Consider the following 15,368-nt stretch of genomic DNA (forward strand, 5'->3'; position numbering starts at 1 on the left):
TGGACTCTGCAGTGAGTACCCTTTTGAACTGTTTCTTGAAGATACAGTCTTGGGGATGAAATTGCAGGGGCAAAGGCCATGAACATCTTTATGACTTTTGCTTTCTCTAGATTCTGTTTGAGAGACGTTGACTCCCCTAGCAGTGAATGAGGGAGTGAACTATTTTAGCTCATATTGTTTGCTTAGCCACAATACTAAGGTGCTAAGAGCTTGGTATCGAGGGTTTTAAAATTTATTTATTTGACAGAGATGACAAGTAGGCAGAGAGTTAGGCAGAGAGAGAGAGGGGGAAGCAGGCTCCCTGCTGAGCAGAGAGCCTGATGCTGGCTCGATCCCAGGACCCTGGGATCATGACCTGAGCCGAAGGCAGAGGCTTTAACCCACTGAGCCACCCAGGCACCTGGTACTGAGGGTTTTAGACCCTTTACTCTTCTTTGCCTTTCTCAGAACATTTAGGACTTCGTGGTCAGGTAGCACAGCAGAGGCCCAGAGGCCTCATGGATTTTTTGGAGTCTCTGGTTTCCTTGGCAAGATGAGGCTCATGATGTCTGCCACAATGTGTCACCTGTGAGCATGACACATGGGGTTCGTGGTGTGCGGCAGGCCCTCTACCTGTTGGGCCCTTCTCTTCTTTGCCTTTTAATACTGTGTGGTGGCTGTCATGTGTAGCACTGTGACAGATATGACCAGTGCATGTACAGCCTAAGAGACTGACGCTGAGGTGACTTTTGTGTAGTTTCTTTATTTTTTTTTCTTTTTTAAAAGATTTTTATTTATTTATTTGACAGAGATCACAAGTAGGCAGAGAGGCAGGCAGTGAGAGAGAGAGAGGAAGGAAGCAGGCTCCCTGCTGAGCAGAGAGCCCGATATGGGGCTCGATCCCAGGACCCTGGGATCATGACCTGAGCTGAAGGCAGAGGCTTTAACCTGCTCAGTCACCCAGGTGCTCCTTTCTTAGCGTTTCTTAGCGGGACTGCCTGAGGAGCTGGCTTGAGCCCTTAAGCCATGGGACAGCTTCATGTCAGTGCTCCCTCCATCTCTGCTCCAGGCTCTGGGGTGCTGGTGTGTGTACTTGCCAGGCTCCCTGCAGGTTCGGACCCCAGGCCCCAGGCTGTCTCCTTTTGGTAAATTTGGTCCAGGAGTCATCCCTGCTGTCGATGTTCCAGTCTGACCTGTCAAGGATCTGTTTGCCTGCGGCCCAGAGCCAGGCCAGTGGGCAGCTCTTAGCTATTAGGAGTGGATTCACCTTGGAAAAGATATAAAGCCCTACTAAACGAGGGGTTGCCCTGGGAGGGGCTTGGCCAGGGAAGTCCAGGGACACCTGGGGAGCAGGAACGGCCTTGAACGAAGCTAATGATTCCTGACCTTCAAGGAATTGAGTGTGGTCCACAGCCGACCAGTTGCCTTCTTCTGTGTCCCAGGGATTAGCAGAGTGAGAGCAAGGTATCTGGGATCCAGAGTGACAGCCACACAGAAGAGGGAAGCACAGGCGGTATAACCATCCCTTTCTATGAACCAAAGAAAGCAGACAAACGCAATGTGATTTGGTGGCGCATCATATGAAAGACTTGACATGTATTACTTCATCTTCACAATAAAACTGGGTGCAAGTGTTATATTCACTGCTTTATGCGTCAGGAGACTCAGGCCCAGGATGGGCAAGTCCCTGGCCCCAGATTACACAGTATGTAAACAGTGGGGGTGGGACGTGAACTCAAAGTATTTGAAGCTCACATACTTGCCTTGTAGATGAAGTAAAGTTGCATCTGTCCTTTTGCATATGTATCCTCACTTGGATAAATGTTCCAGGAGTCTGGGAGGCAGAGTCTCTGATCCCCCGAGAGTTTGAATACTTTCTTTGGAGCCATGTCTCATCTCTAGCCTGAGAAAGACTTTGGGATTGTAGCCTTGGCAGGTCTTTAATGTTCTTACAGTGGTGAAGACTATGTGTATCATTTTCTGTCAGCTTGGCCTTAGATACTAGGGCCCTCTAGCCACTCTTGGAAAATTCCAGGAGTAGCAGAGTAATCGGGATTACTCCCCCAATGTACATATCTGCGCAGAGTGTGTGTGAACCACAACAGCTTCCCTGGCCCCAGCTGGGGCTATCATCTGCACGTTTCCTATGGAGCCTTGGCTCTAAACTCTGCCCAAAGGTGGAAGCAGAAGTGCTTGTGCTCACTTAGTTCGTATGTTGGGGTCTCCCCAGGGTTCTGAAGCAGCTGTAGCTGGGCACCCAGTATGTGCATGGGACCTTCAGAAGAGGGCAAGCAGCCTCTGAGGGGATGAGGATCGGGAGTCAGAAGACCTGGCTTCTAGCTTTGCTTCTGCCCAGACTGAGTGAATTTGAGCAACCCCTTTTCCTCCTGTACCCTTAGTTCCCCCAGATATGGGTGGGGGATGTTAGACAAGGTGTTTCCTGATGTTTCTTACAGATCTTGGAGTCCCTTCCAGATCTGATTCTTATTTTATGGAAATGATCGCTACATAAAGTTATAATGACTCCTGCCCTGGAGTCCCTCAGGGTCATGGTCAAGATGACTTGACCCCAGCTGCTGGCTCAACTTTGGCAGACCTGGGCATTTTAAGTAATCCAGAGGTTCCAGGCTTCAGTAACACTTAGCCTTGCTCTGTCTCTTTGCCTTGGCTCTGTTCTCTGCCCTTGTTCCTCGTCCCCAGGGCCTCCTGTTCCAGTTTAGGTCATTGGGATTTAGTGTGATGCTGCTGTCTGGTCCCCCCAGGACTTGCAGTTCAGCTTTGATTGCTGTCCCTGTGGCTGTGACCTTATTGCCAGGGGCAGGCAGACCTCCCATGACAGTACTTCCTGGGTTCCCCACCTGCCACCCCCTCTATGAGCTCTGTATGTGCTGTCTCACTGTTCCTGCTTTCCTGAGTTTATCTCCATCTTGGCTTTGGGATCTTGCCTATTCTGTAGTCAACCCAGGAAACATTGGTTGACACCTGCCACGTGCCTGCATTGACCACACAGTGGGGACCGGGGTGTGTGTCGGGGGGGTGCATACAAAGATAAAGAATCTAGCCTGCGCTCTTGAAGAACTTCCAGGTTTGTAAATAGATCCTTACTATGCAGAATGGATGTGCTGAGTGGTATGTATGAAGGGCCAAGGGAACAGGGGAGATGGGGGGATTTATGCCGAAGACACCCATGAGCAGAAATGTTATTTGAGCTGGGTTCTTAAAAACGAGGAGGTGTTTGGCAGAGGGAGAAGGACATTCCAGCAGAGGGGACATCATGAGCAGAAGCTGTGAGTCTAGATCTGTTCTAGCTCCTGGGCCGCTCAGGATGCCTGCCCGTTCCAGTGGTCCAGCCTTGTTTTGCAGTCTTGCTACTGGTCTGGCCTGTCCAGTCCCTGCCATCTGTCTTTCTGATAGGATTACTGTCTGAAGGAAAATAACTCCCATGTCTCTTATCTCATTTGCTCCCAGCATGATGCTGTGAAATAGGCCAGACTGGGAATGATTATCCTTCTTTTACAGTTGAGGAAACTGAGACCCAGAGAGGCTAGGTAGGTTAAGAGAAGGCCCAGGACAAACAGCCTGATTCCCAGGGTTTCTGAAGGCCTTGCTCTGGGCTCATTCTGCAGCCATGGGCCTGAGTCATGTTCCCGGTTTAAATTCTGCCCACGTCTGGTTGAAGAGCACCGAATCCCAGTCAGGGAGCTCAGGGCACATGTGCACGCGTGTGCACACAGGCACACACACGCACACACAGCCCTTGGAGCAAGAGCAGGAAACATGGAAATAAACAAGAGTTGAACCAAGGATTGGGTACTTGTTAAGCCCAGAAGCCATCAACCCTGACTTTGCTGCAGGACTGGAAGTATTTGTTGGAGGGCCTACCTGTGCGCTGGGTCTGGGTGAGAGCTGTCAGAGCGAGTGGGAAAGCAGCTATTTTTAGTCTGCAGAGTCACTCACTCGGCGGTGCTAGCTGAGGTTTGAGCCAGTCCCCTACGCTTTCCACAGGGTTATTTCAGAAGGAGAAATACCACTCGAATGCTGTGTAAAACCCATTAACGAACCTGGAAGTTTCCAGGGCGTCTTTGTCCTGCAGCTCCCTCGGAATGCTGCCCTTCCTGAATGACCTTCCTCCTTTCCTATATTTAATGCGTTTCTAATTTTAAGTTTGTGTCAAGACTGTGGGACTTCGGTGCCCTCAATAACACAGAAATCTACCACCAGAATCAGCTGAGTCTGGAGGGTTCTGACAGAATTGAACACAACCCGAAAAAAGCATTCCCAAGTAGCTCTCCGGTAAGTAATCGCTTTTGTCACTGCCGTTCTTAGAGGAGCGTGAGGTCTCGGAGCCCGTGCAGCCCCCGCGGCCCAGCCCTTCCAGTGCAGCAGGCTCCAGAGGCCTCCCCAAGGAGGGGAGCAGTGTTCCCGCGATGACGGTTTCGTTGGGAGGTGAGAACAGCGGCACTTCTGTGTGCAGCTGCTGGCCTGACAGGAGGAGTCCTCACACAAGCACGCATCAGAGCCTCAGCCGGGCATTGTCCGTGGGAACACTCAGGAGAGAGAGGGGAGCCAACAGCCAGGGCTGTTTCGTTGGAAAGAGGTGGGAAAGGATGCGACACAGCCAGCCCTTCTGTACCGTCCACTTTTGTCTTACTTGTGTGTATTCACCATCTCCTCGCGCGAAACTTTCAGATCTAGGAGTGCAAGGGCCTTGTCTGTCTCCTCCAAAGCTCTGTTCCTAGGGTCTAGAATAGCTCCCGGCACCTCGTGGGTGCTCAGTGGATGTTTGCTGACTGAATAAATGAAAACAGAATGAAAGAAAAGTTTCAGAGATACATGGCCCTCTTCAGGTCCTCTGCGCTCGCCCCTATAGTCCGCGCTTCCCAGGCCCGGGCCCGGGCCGGAATAGGCATTTGCGTGTTTTCAGGCATTTGGGCATCATGTGTCCTGTGGAGCCAGAGAACAGTGTCTGACCCTGTAATAGACTCAAACAGCCTAGAAGTTTCTTACAGAGTCTGCTGAGGATGAGGCTTATTGTCCTTTAGGGCTTCACAGCTTACCAAGTGCTGCCATGCATGTGCACCTCTGGTTGTCAGTCTTTCCTCCAGCAGATGCTTACATATGCCTGTCTGTCTGGGCACTACATTAGGCAAATACGGGGAGCAGGGAAGGGTGGAAGAGTTCCCATCTTAGGGGCTTGTCAGCTAGTGGCCGGGCTAAGATCAGTTCATTACAGGACCAGCTGAAGGTGACAAAGGCTGTAAGAGAGCGTCTGACAACAATCTCATCCCAACCATGAACTTGGGGACCTCCTCTTCCTTGCATTTTCAGCCCCTCCGGTTCTGTTGGATCCTGCAGGGTTGGGGTGGGGGGTGGTTGGGGTGGGAGGTGGTGACTGGAAAAGCTTCCTAAATTGGAAGCTTTGACATGAAATTATTTCTCAAGGGAGCTAATGCAAAATAACAGGGGAATCTTGGCAAGAACTCGCATTAGGAGGAAAGCAGAGGAAGAGCAGCCAGATAGAGACTGTGTATCGACAAGAGAAGGAGAAAGCCAGCCAGGAACGGCAGCGTTCTCAGAAGCGAAGGAAATTTCAACAAGGAGGTCAGGGAGGTCAGAGGCTGAGAAAAGACGGCTGGGAGGTTGTGGTGACACCTCTGAGAGGCTCGAGCTGGGACACAGGGAATGAGGGGATGGTGAGAAATGCAGGCAGTAGGTGTGAACAACCTTGCCCAGAGATTCAGTGGCCAAAGAAGGATGAGAGAACAAGTTCAGCAACTGGGAGGAGGGCTTGGTTCGAGTTCGTTTTGTGAGTGTGGGGAAACTGGAGTGTGTGCGAAGGCCGATGGAAGGCATGAGCAAGAGAGTGAGTGAGAGAGAGAGCGAGCGAGCCTGAGCTGTGAGCAAAGATGCAGGAGGCCGAGGGCACAGCTGGAGCAAGGCACCCGGGGAGATGAGAGAGGCTTGGAGTCTCTGTGAAGGGATGAGTTCTAACAAGACGCAAGGATACTTTCTCCTAGTACAGGAGTCAAGAGGAAAGGGGACATGTGAAGATGGAATTTTTGAGGTGGAGAAGAGAAATGCTTTCTTTGAAGTGTGTCTATATCTTCTGTCATCATGTTATGTCTTAGTTTTATTTATTTATTCAATAAATGTTTACTGCATCCCAGTGTGGGCCGTGCACAGTGCAAGGTGCCAAGAATTCACAGAGCAAAGACCAGGTTGCTGCCCAAGCTGTCACATGGTATTTAAACGCTGCAGTAGTTAGTAATATGTCCGTCTCTAAATCAGACATTGAGTTCTTTGAGCATAGATGCTGTCTTTTTTTTTTTTTAAGATTTTATTTTATTTTATTTTATTTATTTGTTTGACAGACAAGTAGTCAGAGAGGCAGGCAGAGAGAGGAAGAAGCAGGCTCCCTGCCGAGCAGAGAGCCCGATGCGGGGCTCGATCCCAGGACCCTGGGATCATGACCTGAGCCGAAGGCAGAGGCTTTAACACACCAAGCCACCCAGGCGCCCTGAGCATAGATGCTGTCTTACTTATCCATGTGTGATGAGGGCCCAGCTTCATCCACAGCAAGGGACTGGTGTGAGTGTGTTGAGAAGAGGGCGAGAGCCCCTGATGGGTGGCTTCAGTTGTCCTGGCTAGATTGAAAGCCAGATTGTTTGCTGGCATGATGAGGTTAATTTGGGGAGGCCTCCGAACAGGGATGAGTTGGTTTTACTCTATAGCGAGTCCATCCATCACAGTCTGGCAGCTGGCTGGAAATGACAGAAGAGAGACACCATTATTGGCACTGGTGGGCCAGGGCAGTGGTGGCCACCCTCATGCTAGGGGTGAGGGACAAGAGTTCCGAGAGAAAGCTGTCATGAGCCCTGGGTTACATGGCACATGGTGACACAGTGCCGGGGCTATAACCTGGCACTTGGAGCCCTCATTCTCATCGCCAGCCCCATCTACCAACAGCTTCCTCTTGGGACAGTTCTGACGCCAACATGGCCCTGGGCTCTGGCTTTGGCTCTGGCTCTCACTAGGTGGTAGTGAGAGCGGTGGCCCTCTCCAGACTTGCAGTCCGGGTCAGTGTCTTCTGAGAACAGCAGGAGGAAGAAGATAGCCTCAGCAAGGACCAGGGCAGTGAGGTTAACCCACGACTCTGGGAAACCATAGTGCTCGCTGGGCGGGGGAGGTCTGAGGGGCAGTCTTGAACGTGGAGTGAGACCTGGGATGGAATTTCTGCTCTGTCACCCACAATCCCTGTGACATTGGGTCAGTCAGACCTCTCCAAAGTGGGAGTAATAATATCTGCTATATCTTGCCCACAGGATTATTGGAGTATGCAAATAAGATAGAGAAGGGTTTTTATAAACTCTCAAGTGCTGTACAGATGCTATTAGGTTCATAGCATACTAGGCGCTCTGTGTTTCGGATACGGGTTTTGTGATAAGTATGGGTCAGAGCTCCTCTCCTGTCTTTAATCACTTGAGATCTAAGGAGCTACACAGAACTGTCCTGGATATTCTGATAAACACATCTTGGAATCAGAACCAGTGAACATAATGGAGGCCAGAGGCTTGGTAATCCATGGCCAGTCTCCGCGGAGTGCCACAGAACATGGATTCCTGTTGAGGTTAGCCATCAGTGTTGACAGCAAGGATGCTTCTGGCTTGCTTTGTCCCAGCTGCAGAGGAAATTCATCAGCACTGATTTATAGTCCCAGTGACCTCACGTGTCACCACCGTGCTCTGCAGCATGACAACTGCCCCAGGCTGCACCCACGTTCACCCTGGAACTGACCAGCTGTCTTTTGTTGCATTTGACCTTGAAAACTGGGCTGTCCCAGGGTAGAAGTAAACCATGCAGAGGTTTAGAGGGAAAACAGAAGCCGGTGAGGGTTTCAAGGAGGCTGCGGCGGTTTGATGGGAGAAGTGTGAGCTCTGTGAGGGCTGGTTGGCCAGAGGACTAAGGCTGCCTCCATCTCTGCCACTGTCCCTCTGGCCTAGACCCCCATTATCTACCACCTAACTTCAGTGGCTGTCTCTCAAGTGAGAACCCCTTGTCTCTAGTTTGGCCTCATCCCAGCTGCCCCAACAGGCTGTTGGAATGATATACTAAAATATAAATCTGGGGCGCCTGGGTGGCTCAGTGGGTTAAGGCCTCTGCCTTCAGCTCAGGTCATGATCCCGGAGTCCTGGGATCAAGCCCCTCATCGGGCTCTCTGCTCAGTGGGGAGCCTGCTTCCCTTCCTCTCTCTCTGCCTGCCTCTCTGCCTAATTGTGATCTCTGCCTAATTGTGATCTCTGTTTGTCAAATAAATAAATAAAAAATCTTAAAAAAAAATAAATCTAATTTTGTGATGTTCTTACCTTTTTGTTTTTTAAGACTCTTAGAAAATACAGAAAAAAAAATTCATTCCCACAATAAACATTTATTGGAAACCTATTGTGTAGAAGAAACTCAGCCAAGCCTTTAGGAAATGGAAGAAGGTAAGACCTCGCCTCTACCCTCAAGGGGAAGGAGAAACATAATCTGTAATCCCCACGGCCAGTGTGCGAAGAATGGGGTTATTAGAGCATAAATTCCAGGGTGTTGTGGGCCTTGTTCACCATGGAATCCCTATCACCTTGATTAGTGGCTGGCACATAGTAGGTGCTCAGCAGATACTTGTTACAGGGATGAACATGTGCCCTTACTTTCCAGTGGCTTCCCATCTGGGATGAAGTCCAAAATCTCCAGCTTGACATAAACTCTTCTTGATCCTGCCCCTGTCAGAACACCCAGCCTCACCTTCTACTAGTCTCTCCCTTGCATTCTGCACCTCATCTATTCTGAACCAACAGAATTATCATGATGTTTGATACGTCTGAGTTTTTGCACAGTCCCATTCTTCTGCGTCCGTTTGCCCTTGGCTGCTTGGACAATTGCTGCTCATCCCCCAGTGGGTAACAAAGATCACGTCTTACATTCATCTCAGTATTCCTGCCATCTGGCCTGACAAACATGCTTCTTTTTTCTTTCTAGATTGAATTTTTCTTTATTTAGTGTCATTACCCACTTTCCTTGGCTCTGTTAGTTGCTGTCCCTGAAGCTCTAGTCCACCTTCCATCCACCTTCCTTGTCCCTGAGCCCTCTCAAGATTCCAGATCTGGAGTTTGTTGGGTGCTGGTTGATGAACCATGGCCTTCCTTTTGTGTTTCTTCAGCGCCTTCTCCATCCCACACCAGCCCCATTTAGACAGCTGGACCTCTGTGCCAGTTCTGCTTGTACGTGAACTCTCTACTCTGAGCAGGGCATGGATTTTGCCAATCTCATTGCCCAGGGACTGGACTCTGTGTCCTGGACCCTGAGCGCTGTCTGGGACCTTGTTCTGAATGGCGGATTCCTCAGTAAGATGCCATGTGCTCGATTTGGAGGGTTGCTGCTGCTTGGAGCTTCCTGCTTGGAGGCCCTTTTTGGTGTTGACACTGGCCCCAATCAGCTCTCTCTCTGCCAGGCCCCTCTGGGTACTTTATATTGGATGGCTGTTTCAGGAGCCAGCCCCGTAGCCTTGCCTCTTTCCAAAGGTTATTCCCATGGAGTTCCAGCCTCTTCTTGGCCTGCAGTGTCCTGAGCCGCTGAGGCCTTGCCTGGTAGGCACCCCTTATTTGAGGTAGATAAAGAGAAAACATTGCTCTCGTCACGAACAAGGAAACAAAACCAGGCCATTCTGTTTGGAGGTAGCCCTCAGAGCCCCAGGACCTCATTGGTGGAGGGACCACCAAATTATGATGAGAAGGGGGAGTTAGTCTTTGCGTGATTATGTAACTCCCTTTTGTGTTGCAGTGGCTCTCTCTGTGGGAGCCCTGTGGTAGGGACCTTCTGCACCTTCAGATGACTGGAAGGGAGCTTTTTTCCCTGAATGCATGGTATCACCCAGCACTGGGGGAGACTGGCTGTGGGGAGCAGAAATAGAAGAAATCTTTGTGAAAGGAGCAGCTGCTGTTACAATGAATTGTGAAGCTTTTGGCTTTTCACAGAGGCCAGAAGTGGAAGGGGAAAGGGAAGCAGGAGGCAGGGTGGGAGCCCTCTCGCAGGCACCAGGAGGCTGCTGGTAGCTCCCGTGAGGACCTTGCCATTTCAGGAGACCCGGCTGATTGGGCACAGTGTACAAAATGTAGGTCGGGTAGCCAGTAGCTCCAGGATTGTGTGAGGAACATTCCTTACTCCAAAAAGGTAATTTAGTCATTCTTGAGGATCTTCTTTGTGGTTTTATTTCACGTGATTCCCTTTGAGTGAGTTTTTTTTTTTTATTAATAGCCTGGAGCATGCATATCATTTGAAGATAGAGTATGTATCAAGGAACAACAAACAGAAGAAGGACTTGGACGGATCAAGAGACTTAATGTTGTGGTTTCATTCTTGGACAATCTGCTTTACTTCTCTGAGCCTCAGATTTGATGTCTGCATATTAATACTTATTTGGCCTATCTTTCCAAGTTGTTGTCAAAAAGATGTTGTGAATGTGAAAGCATTTTGTAAACTATGAAGCAATAAATGTAAGTTATATTACTGGATTTCTTTGTCATGTCCAACCTTCTCTGGGTTTTCAGGAAACTTTGATTTCTTATAACTCTTTGGAAATTGTTATCTGTTATCCTAGAGCTGGAATTTGATGTGAGTCATTTCCATGATTCTTGTGTTTCTCTTAACCCATCAGTACTTGTTTGAGTACCCAGGATGCTTTCAAGCTGTGGACTTGGAATATGACAACAGGGAGGGCACAAACTTCTGAAGCTGTCTAAATGGGGTGTGATTGATAGTATAAATCTCCTACAGGTCAGAGCTGAGGATTTGTGACCAGAGATCTAGAGACGGTATCAGGGAAGAGTTGTTGGCTGAGTTCCTTGAGTCTTTGGGAGAGCTTCTGCAAGCAGATGACGTTTAAAAGCTGGACTAGACTGAGTTTTGTGGTTGAGAAGATTCTTTTTAGGCTCCTGAAGGGTCTATAGGAAGAGGCTGGTTCTTTCTGAGGATGGTGTTGGGAGGCTTGAATAACCAGTTAATGGAGACTTGATTGGAAACAACAGGATTTTTTAGAAACAATAATGATAGCTCCTATCTGTTGGTCATTGACTGTGTACCATGTGTGGCGCTTAGCACTGTGTAATGATCACTTTCAGTTCTTACTGATGCCGGGGAATCACGTATGGTTTTATCCCCGTTTTGTAGATGAGGAAACTGAAACTTGTGAAGTAACTTGTCTAAGGACACAGCTAGGAAATAGAGCTAACATGGTGGCAGTGTTGTGGTTAGAGGACATACAGGTGCCTGGATGGTGGCTTACCAGGCTGGAGGAGAAAGAGGTGACTGTGAACGGTGCTTGCCCCACTGGTGCCGGGAGAGGTAGAGCCTGCAACAACTCATTCTTGTCTCTTTGGAGCCGAGGCACAGGCTGGGGCAGGTGCACAGGACAGCTGAGTGGCTTTCCTTCCTCAGAAACTGCCACTTTAAAGCTGCGACAAAGCAGTGTGCCTTTGAAGAGCTGAGAAAAGATACTGTAATTCCTCATGGTCCCTTCTTGGGCTTCTGTTTCCATTCAGAGTGGCAGCAAGGATGAGTTTTGGAATATCCCAACCCCAGTTCCCTTACCTGCAAATCCAAATTTCACAAGGCTCAGATTAGAGTTTACCCAGTTGAATTTCTGGTGGACAATTCCAGTTACCATTTCAAGTAGAATCTACTCAAGGACAGATACTATGTCTTGGTTGCAGCCGTATCATCCGTGCAGGGCGTAGTGCCTGTCAGAAAGCATGTGGTTAGGATTTGTTATAGAATGGAATGGAAAACTCTTATCACTTAGAGTCCGAGTCACTTGCTGCTATTTGACTTTCCTCTAACATCTGATTGCCTCATGTGTGGTGGTGGGTCTTCCAGAAGACAGCGTGTGGTGCTGCAGAGTGGACACTGTATTTTACGATTGTTTTGGATCTCACGCCCTGCTGGGCAGGGGGTGAGGGCCTAGGGCACACAGGAGGGACCTAGAGAAGCCTTGGGGAGAGCTCCACCTACCCTGAAGCCAGCTTGGAGAGGCCTGTGGTGGGATCGCTGTGTTTGTAGCTAACAGAATTGTGATATATTACTTCTGGAGGGAGAAGAACAAAAACAGAATGCTGACTCCTCCGGTTGTCTCAGCATGAGGGTTATAGAAACATAAACATCTTCCTCCGTCTGTGGGGCTCCATCCCTCACATGCCTTTTTTAAAGGTAAGAACACAGAGGCATGCAAATGGTACATTTTCCTTTGCACCCCTCAAGGTGAAATTTCTGCTACGGCATGGGGACTTGCCGGCGCAGTTCTGTAGCTGCTGCCGTACAATGCATTTATCATTCTGCTCCCCTGGTGCATTTTGCCAAGCTGCATCATTTCCCTGTTCCTTCCTACACTCCCCAGCTCTGTGACGATGATGCATCTGGTGGCCAAAGCCTCCCTGCTCAGCTTGTGGTACAGTGGAAAGAGCAGTATATTCGCTAATGATGACAGCAGGTGGCATTCACCAAGTCCCGGTGGGGTGCCAGGTTTTCTGCCAAGTGCTTTCGAGACATCATCTCTTTAATCTTCATGACAACCCAGCAGAGTTGGGATTATTATTCCTCAGTTTGCAGATGATGAGAGTGAGGCTCAGGGGTGGTTACCCATCCAAGGCTATGTAGCTAATAAGTGACAGAGCCTATTGCCAGGCCTATGCTATGATATACCAGGATTCCATGTTGAACTCTAATGTGAATTCACTGTGGCACCTGGGGCCAGAGACCCTGCTTCCCCGGGCTTCGGTTTCCTAATCTCTCTGATGAGAACCAGTTCTAGGGGTCTTCCACAGCACTAAGCCCGGTACCGTTCTGCTTTGGTTAGCACTCTTACCTATGTGGATTTCTTTTAGCTTTGAGAATTTTTGTTTTGTCTTATAGAGGAAGGCTAGCTGCTATGTATTCATTCCTCAGCAACAACATTAATATCAGGCAATGAAGAATATACAGAGTGTAAATGGGTCAGTACTGTCCAGTCAAACTTTCTATTATAATTAAAATGGTCTGTATCAGTCCAGTACAGTAGCTGATAACCACCTGTGGCTACTGAGCACTTGAAATGTGGCTAGTGTGACAGAGGAACTGAATTTTACATTTATTTTAATTCAGATTTAGATGGCTATATGTACGGTAGCTACTGTATTGGACAGTAGAGGTATAGATAGTATAATAGTATGAAACTAAATAGTATAGATTCTTCCATTGCCATGTCATCTTTAATTTGTCTCCTGTATTCCAACTAAGGCTTTTGATTTCCATGGTTAATTTTTCTAGAGGTTTAATACCTGATATATTATTACATTTGTATTATGCTTTCAACTTTTAGCAATTCAAACACACAATATTGCATCATTTTTCTCCTGCCTATGAGACAAATAGAAAAGATGGATAGTGCTATGTGCATTTCTCAGAAAACTGAGGCATGGAATAGTTAAATATGCTACTAGGAGCTGAGTAAATACTTTTTGCGTGCATAAGTAATGTACCTAAAGCCGTTTTTGGAGTTGGAGATTAGGACTGGAAACTTAGATCTTTTGATTCCTGGCCAGAGTTTCCTTTATTTTTCCTATCACTGGTGTGCCAAGCCTAGTGTTAGAGAGAGATTTGTCCCATTAAATGCAATTCTTCTTAATGTTAGGAGGGGGACTTTTTCTTTTCATTTGGTACCTTTCTGTACTTTCTAATTTTTTAACGATATAGGCATCACTTAATAATAATAATAAAGATAGATATTTGGGAAAATTATATGAAATGCTATGAGGCTGCATAATGGAACTGTGCCTGTTTCATAGATAGAAGAACTGTCATGCTAGTCAAACAAAGACAGGCGCGCTTTTCAGGTGGGATCTGTGGTCAGAAGAGGATTAAATTCCATCTTGATTCCATTTCTGGTTTTGGTGGAGTAGTTCTTTTGGACCAACCTTCCAAAGAAAACAACTGTAAACTCAGACAAAAGATAAAAAAGAACCAGCTGAAGGAACTGGAGAGTGACCAAAAGCAGGCCCATTCTTCACAAAATTAAGGTCCTGAGGGTCAAGGAAAGTCTGAGGAATAGTTTCAGATCAAAAGAACTCTAAAGCGACTGGGCAACTAAATGAAATGCATGGATTCTTTTGTTGTAAAGGACACCATAGGAACAATTGGTGAAACCTAAATGGAATCTGCAGTTTTGTTGGTGGTTACGTACCAGTGTTAACTTTTTAGTTTTATGGTTGAGTTGTTGCTATGTATAGAGTGTTGACAGCTTGGTTGACAAATACACTGATGTATCTTGGAGTGGTAGTGCATCAGTTTGCCAAATTCCTCACAGGTAGTTCAGAAAAAAATTGGAGAAAAGGAGAGAAGGTAATACAGAGCAAAGATGGTAAATGGTAATATCTGGGGAATATGAAATAAGTAAAGGGTAAATAGGAGTTTTTCATATAGTTCTTATAACTTTTCTCTGAATTTATTTCAAAATGGAAAGATTTTTTAAAACTTCATAGTGAATGATAATAAAAATAGAACACTTCAATATTGGTAGAATATAGCTGAAGCAGTGCTTTGAAGGAAGTTTATGTCTTTAAATGCCTTTAAATGCATGTATTAGAAAAATACAGAAAAAGAAAGGAAAAGATTCAGTGGCTTCATGTTCTGTCTTTAGATCCTGAAAAAGGAAAAGTAAATGCAGAGTAGAAAGAAGGAAATAATAAAGGTAAGAGCAGAAATTAATGAAATAGAAGACAGACAAAAATAGAGAAAAATGACAAAACCGAAAGCAATTCTTTGAAAAGCTCAACAAAATTGATGAAGCCCTAGCTGAACAGATAAGGCAAAAGAGAAAGAGATCATAAAATACCAGTATCCAGTAATGAGCGCATGTATGTCACTACAGACTCTATAGACATTAAAGGATACTAAAGAAATATTCTGAACACTATTGTGCCAATAAATTTGACAAATTAGATAAAATGGATAAATTTTTGAAAAAAAATTTCAATTTAACCAAAACTGACACAAGATGAAATAGAAAATCTGAACAACTATATATTTGTTAAAGAAATCAATTCATTATTGAAAACTTTCCTACAAAGAACCTTCCAGGCCTGGATGGTTTAACCGGTAATTTTTATCAGATATTTAAGGGAAAAACACAGTTTTACACAAATTCTTTCAGAAAGTAGGGAAAGAGGAGTGAACACTTCCCAACCTATTTTGTGAACCCAACAAAGAAATTACAAAAAAAGAAAACTACAGATTAGAGTCTCTCATAAACATTGATAGAAACATCTTTAACAAAGTATTAGCAAATCAAATCTGGCAGTATATAAAAAGGATAATTCATCCAT

General features: G+C 46.8%; 1 protein-coding gene and 1 long non-coding RNA gene across 3 annotated transcripts in view; both read left to right on the plus strand.

Moving 5' to 3' along the window:
- Positions 1 to 15,368, plus strand: part of SERGEF (secretion regulating guanine nucleotide exchange factor) — a 219,698-nt gene that overhangs the window by 49,803 nt on the left and 154,527 nt on the right. The gene's annotated exons all lie outside the window — the stretch shown is intronic.
- Positions 3,964 to 10,528, plus strand: LOC308351333. Its single transcript, XR_013967576.1, has 3 exons — positions 3,964 to 4,272; positions 8,359 to 8,462; positions 10,273 to 10,528. It is a non-coding gene; the product is annotated as an uncharacterized lncRNA (long non-coding RNA).

The sequence above is a fragment of the Martes martes genome (genome assembly GCF_963455335.1).
Source record: "Martes martes genome assembly, chromosome: 10".
In the NCBI taxonomy this organism is placed as follows: domain Eukaryota; kingdom Metazoa; phylum Chordata; class Mammalia; order Carnivora; family Mustelidae; genus Martes; species Martes martes.